Here is a 7,125-nt window from a genome sequence, read left to right on the forward strand (position 1 = left end):
TTTACTGAACAAGAAAAGATATATGAAGGAAAGAAAAAACTTGGTATTTTCTATTTAAAACTATAGCCTTACATTTTATGCATTATTCCAAGTCCATTGACCATCTATTTTTTAATGACAGCAATTTTATAATAGTTCAAACAATATTTGCATATATGTTCATCTTATTGTTATTGCTATTTATTTATGTTCTGTGTTTTAGATCTAAACAAGATAGTGTATCCCATCAGAAATATGGTAACAAAATAATTCTGATGGCCTTTTTTACTATACATTTTGTAGGTAAAAGAATTATTATAAGGTATGTAAATGTAATGAATGGAACAAGATGCAAAGGACTTCAAATTACTCTGGTACAGTTTTGAATCATGTACTCTAATTTTAAATTAATTATGTCACAATTATGTAATTATACATTCATTGATGTTTATGTTAATGAACCAGCTGTTGAACACAAAACATGAACTAAATGTTAACTTTTTTGCTTTTATACTAAATATGAAAGGTTGTTTTAGCTAATTATGTACATGCATGCATCCTCTAAACTTGAAGTACATGTTTTAACATATGTAGTCTACTTATAACTTTCAAAAACATGTCTTGTTACATAAAGAATAAACCTCTTAATTAATGGTCTTGCCATGTACATTCAGAACCCAGTTGCAATATGCGTACACACACACACACACACACACACACACAAAATAAAATAAATAAAAATAGTGGGAGTGCCATGACCCTTCTCAATTGAGTTTCTGCTACAATTTCCTTCCAGAAAGTTCAAGATATTATAGTCTAATTATTAAAGAGCAATACATATACACACACCTGTTTCAAGTGGGTACATGTGTGTGTGAGTATGAGTGTGTGTGTGGTGTGTGTGTGTGTGTGTGTGTGTGTGTGTGTGTCAGTGTAAAACAATTTCCTTACACTTGGTTTTTCTTGAATGTCAGTGGCAGTGAAGTGAGATACAATGTTCAAAAGTGCTAGCTTTACTGAGTCAAACTTCAAGGGGGTTTCAGCCCTACCATGCGTCAATTTGTGTTGCCATCCTCCTGGGCAAAACATCATTACTTGCTTCAGTCCTGAACTATCAACAAACCATTATCACTCCAACTTCTGATTTAGATTTCTGTTCCAACAATGAATTCCATGAAACATTCAATCTAGAACAGAGTGTCACACATTATCAATTCAATAACAATCAAGCAGATTACAAACTGACTGGTCAGTAGTTTGTATCCTAACAGGAATGCTGCCCTGCATGTATAGGCAAGATTTTTAGCTTTAAAGTAGCCTACTGTATCCTATTGTAATTTTGTACAGCAGAGTTATAAAACAATTGATGCACTGAAAAATTCACAACTATTTCATTATTTTGCAGTATTGAATAAAATTTATTCTGTGTTTATCACATGAAGATAAAAGGGCTCTGCTAGGATTGACTTGTTCAAAGTACCTTGTGTAAGGACAAAACCTTTGGTTGTTCTGCAATTTAATAGGCTTAGAACTCATCACAACTAATCACCCACTATTCTCTTTAGGGTATCCAGCTGTAAAAACCATGCCAAAAGAGACAGTGGAGTTTGATGCAGTCCTCTGGCTTGTCAGCTCCTGTCAAACCATCCAACCCATTGCAGCATAAAAAATGGGCGTTAACACTCATCATTGCTTTAATGTTCACTTTTTCATGCTTGCATGGATCAGACAGAATTCACTGAGGCAGATTTTCTATGGCCAAATTCCCTTCCTGTTGCCAACCTTGTTTCCAAATAAGGTAATATTTGAATCTAAAAATAGAAGACACTTGCACAAGATGCAGTACAGCAGGAATGAAACCAAAACCACACTACTATGAAGCAAACTTTTTCACCACATAGCCAGCCATAAGAAAGGTGATGCCACCTTTATCCTTTCTTCCTTTCTAGTCAGCAACATGACTACCTTACTCTTTCCCTCTTAACTGACAGACAAACTTTTTCTACATATCAACTACTAACCAGTGAGCCATCCTTGTCACCACCATCACTAGAATTGCTACTGTCTCTGTAACAACCTGTCGGGTAAACGAATAAATATATGTAAATAACATTTCCTTCTTGGAGTTAATTCTTCAATGTTCACTGGTTACTCCAACACAAGAACCTTGAAGTGTTACATTTATACGCTACATTTAGTAGTAAGCTACCTTATATCAAATTGATATGGCACATCAAATCTAGCCTGCTACATATACATTGATGCAATGCAGACATGGCTACATGCCTAACAGGTTTGCTTCCCAAACACATGGTTTTGGATCCAGTCACACTACATGGCACTCCACACAAGTTCCTTTTACTATAGCCCCAGGTGAACAAAGCTTTGAAAATGGATTTGGTAGATGGAAACTGAAAGAAGCTCAGTGTGCGTGCGTGCGTGCGTGCGTGCGTGCGTGCGTGCGTGCGTGCGTGCGTGTGTCCTAATCTTGGCAACCCATGGGAGTTGTAAATGAGTGTCACTATCACACAAGCAGTGTAAATTATTTCCAATATTCCGCATAAGCATATATGGCCATAGGGAAATATTACTTTGCTTGGAAACAGGGTGAAGGTTAGCAACTGGAAGGACATCTGGCCACAGAAAATTTGCCTCATTAAACTCCAACTAACTCATGCAAGCATTGAGAAGTGGATGTTAAAACAATGATGATGATGATGATACATTTTTTTTATCTCCAAAACAAAATGCTTTTCTCAAAATATTCTTTAAAAAAAATATGACAATGTGGCAACGTACTTAATATTGTGCTTAGTCTGGATATTAAAAGAAATTCTTTCATAACAACAAAGGTTCTCCTTATTCTCAGCACATTTTAATCATATTTATCGGAGGAAACTGGAAATGTTATGATGCCGCCTTAAACTCACATTTCCAGAAAAATAGTAAAAAACAGGAAATAATTGAAATTTCAGATAAGGACTAACAACACCAACAGAAATTCACAAACAATTAGTTCTGTTCTTTAAAATAATTTCAACAATATGTAGTTCTTGTTTCCTTGTTGTTTCTTTGAGGGGGAAGGGTCCTTACTGCTTTTTTTTTTATTTTGTCATACTTATTTCTTGCTATTTTGAAATTTTTTTTTTTTAATTCAGAAAGGCACAGGCATGGCTGTGTGGCTAAAAAGTTTGTTTTCCAACCACATAGCATACAGTTTTCTGTTTGCATAGGTTAGACATAATTTGTTGAGGCAGGTTTTGCAATGAATGATGCTATTTGTATCACAGTGACACTCATTTTTACAACTATCACTCAATGTCAAAACAAGCATGCACACACACACGTATGTATGTATGTATGTATGTATGTATGTATGTATGTATGTATGTATGTATGTATGTATGTATGTATGTATGTATGTATGTATGTGTGTGTGTGTGTGTGTGTGTGTGTGTGTGTGTGTGTGTGTGTGTGTGTGTGTGTGTGTGTGTGTGTGTGTGTGTGTGTGCGTGCGTGCGTGCGTGCGTGCGTGCGTGCGTGCGTGCGTGCGTGCGTGCGTGCGTGCGTGCGTGCGTGCGTGCGTGCGTGCGTGCGTGCGTGCGTGCGTGCGTGCGTGCGTGCGTGCGTGCGTGCGTGCGTGCGTGCGTGCGTGCGTGCGTGCGTGCGTGCGTGCGTGCGTGCGTGCGTGCGTGCGTGCGTGCGTGCGTGCGTGCGTGCGTGCGTGCGTGCGTGCGTGCGTGCGTGCGTGCGTGCGTGCGTGCGTGCGTGCGTGCGTGCGTGCGTGCGTGCGTGCGTGCGTGCGTGCGTGCGTGCGTGCGTGCGTGCGTGCGTGCGTGCGTGCGTGCGTGCGTGCGTGCGTGCGTGCGTGCGTGCGTGCGTGCGTGCGTGCGTGCGTGCGTGCGTGCGTGCGTGCGTGCGTGCGTGCGTGCGTGCGTGCGTGCGTGCGTGCGTGCGTGCGTGCGTGCGTGCGTGCGTAACTAAACTTCCAGAAACTAATTTGAATTTTAGCAGAACAAGAATCTCAAACAAAAACTCCAAAACCCTGGGAACATAAGATGCAACAGGTTCACAGTCAACAACAACACAAACAGGCACATCCAGCATATATCCCATCATCAGTTGCTTAACGGATATCATTACAGGCAGTAGCATTCAATGAGGTTAACAGCATCAAAGCACTGCCTAGGAATTAATAGACAAACGGAGACCAAATATTAGCACAATATGTTCATTATATCTACACCTGCTTATAGTTACAAAATGCAAATACAAGCAACAAATATATCTTCTGCTTGTTTCAGTCACTGAGCAGCAGCCCTACTGGGACACTACCTTGCACAGTTTAGTTGAATAAGCTGACTCCAGGACTTTTTTTAAAGTCTGGTACTTATTCTATTTGTCTCTGTTGCCAAACCACTAAGTTACAAGGGTGTAAACAAGCCAACACTGGTTGCCAAGCCATGGGAGGTCAAGCACCAACACACACACATATACAGAACAGGCCAAAAGTTATGCACCAAAACATGACATTTTATTTATATTATGTTATTATTAATATTATCATTATTCCTTTTATTAACAAGTCAGCTTCTTAATCACACAGCTATGCCTGCACACATACACATACATGATGGTCTCCTTTCAATATCTGTCTACCAGATCCACTCACAAGGCTTTGGTCAGCCTGATGTTTTAATAGAAAACATTTACCCAAGGTGCCACATGGTTGGACTGAACCTAAAATGATGTGGTTGGGAAGCAAACTTCTTAACTATAAGCTATGTCAGTACTACATATTACTCTTAACAATTCCTGGATTCACCCAGATCCAAAATATTTTCTTCATTTGTAGATTGAGTGATCTTGTCTAGAAAGCCTAACAGAACACTTGGTGTTGTCTGTCATTAGAAATGCCATGAACAAAGATAAATTAACAATGATAAAAAAAAAAACAGTTACCAATGTTAAGTGTACATTAATGAATAATATGGTGTGAAATTTCAACAGAATTATTATAACAAAAGAGAATGGAAAGAAAGAAAAAAAGAAAATAGTTTATATATCACTGGGTACGCTAGAATGAAATGCTATTTGAAAACAATTATTGAAGACAGTAACTTTTTCATATACACTTACAGACATTCAGAACTAACTGAAGATTTTAGAGGAATCTCCCCCTCAATAAAATTAATTTCAGATCAGCAGAGTTCAGGCTGGTTTTCTATATTTTATTTATACAAATTTGACACTTATTGGTACAAATGTGGCTGTGTGGTTCAGTAGTTTTCTTCATTCCCATTGCATAGTACATTAGAAGGCACTTTTCTACTATAGCCTCAAGCTGACCAAAGTCTTATGACAGAATTTGGAAGGTGAAAACTAAAAGAAACTTATAAGACTTTAAACTGCATACAGTAATGGGGCCTTGGTATGAAAGTTCCAGGGTTTTGAGGAGTGTGGAACCACATCTTAGCCACTATTGTTCTCAGGTTTCCTCTGACCTGGAATAGTAGTAGCACCTGTTAGGATCCCAGCTATTGGTTAATTAGTGTGTGTACTACCCACTTCAAACCCAGGCTATGTCTGCTCTCATAATTAGCAATGACTTGGTCAGTGAATCCTCTGTGATGATCATCAACCAATAGCAAAATGAGCTGCTATCGATGACACAAGCCCAAAGTGTATATACATGTGACTGGGAACCACATGTGAACTTATATTCCCACTGAAACTCTCAACATGAAGTCTACAATTCAACAATGAATGATGACTACAGCCATGGCATCCCTGCTATCCAAAATGCTTTTTTCTCCAAGAGGAGCTTTTGCAAGCTGTATTTTTGAACTGCAGGCAGAAGCATTGCTTTGCCTATTGGAACATTAGGGTCAACTGTCAGATGTGGTCAGCATTCATGAGGGGTATAATGAACTCATTGCTTGGAATCAGCTCAATCCAGCATGGGTGAATGCCACAGCAGGTACAAGTGACTAGTATACAGTGGTACTACTTTTTAATTTTTGATTGGATGAAGAGCAAAACCACCTCTCAAGAAATTTGAACTCAGGATGTACTGTGACAATAACTACTACACAGTATAGAGTACAGTATTGAGTCTGACACTACTGTCCATTTCTGTCACTCCTTACTTTACTTGTCTACTGGACTCTATTAACCCATTACTCTAAATATCAGAGAACAGACAAATACATGAAGAAAGAGCGGTACTTTATTTTATCAACCCTGAAATTATGAAAGGCAGCAATAATAATTTCATCCATTGGTCACAAGGGCCCAAGACACCAAGGGCAGTTTAAGGACAAGATATAAAACAGCGGATTAACAATGCAGAGAATAAAACTACACACACACACACACAGATGCACATACATAATACACACAAAAATTACTTCCCCTGTTGCACTTGTACAAATGAAACTTCATTACTTCTCAGCCAGTTCTAGTGATTCAAACTCCATTTCAACATAATTTAACACAGAACACAAGCCAAAAAGGCAAAATTAACAAAATGATAATAATAAAATCACAAGAAAATGGTCTTCCTTAAGGGTTTACTACCTAAGGTAATTCAAAGGGGAGACCCCAAAACTACAGCATTACAAAATATAGTACTCAATGTACTGATTGGCTAGTTGGAAGTGAGCAAGTAACAAACCCATTAGCGTACCTTCATTCTAAGTCAATAATTTAACCCTTTAGCATCCAGATTACTCAGTCAAATGCAATGCTTAACTAATTACATTGTTTTGAATTAATCATGCATTATTTCATAGCTTTCAGATTTCAATTATGTGATTGTCTATTTATAGAATGACATTGGAAGGTTAAGTGTAAGAGGCTAGATCAAGCCAGTTGAAATATAAAGCAGGTAGAATATTTTGGCCAAAGATGACCCAGTTTAAAAGCTAAACAATGAATAAAAAAAAGAAACTATGCTTGAGCAGCATACTGACGTCAAGATGTAGGAACAGAAAAGTAAAAATGGATAAAAACCTGTAGATTAAAAACAAAACAGAAATAGCATCTAACATCCAACGTTTGTGAAAAAATACACTTGTAAACAGTGATTTATTTTTGTGTTTCTTATTTATTTATTTATCCAATGACTCAGTCCTTGCAAACATA

This window comes from Octopus bimaculoides, chromosome 7, assembly GCF_046866305.1.
Source record: "Octopus bimaculoides isolate indiv1 chromosome 7, ASM4686630v1, whole genome shotgun sequence".
NCBI lineage: Eukaryota > Metazoa > Mollusca > Cephalopoda > Octopoda > Octopodidae > Octopus > Octopus bimaculoides.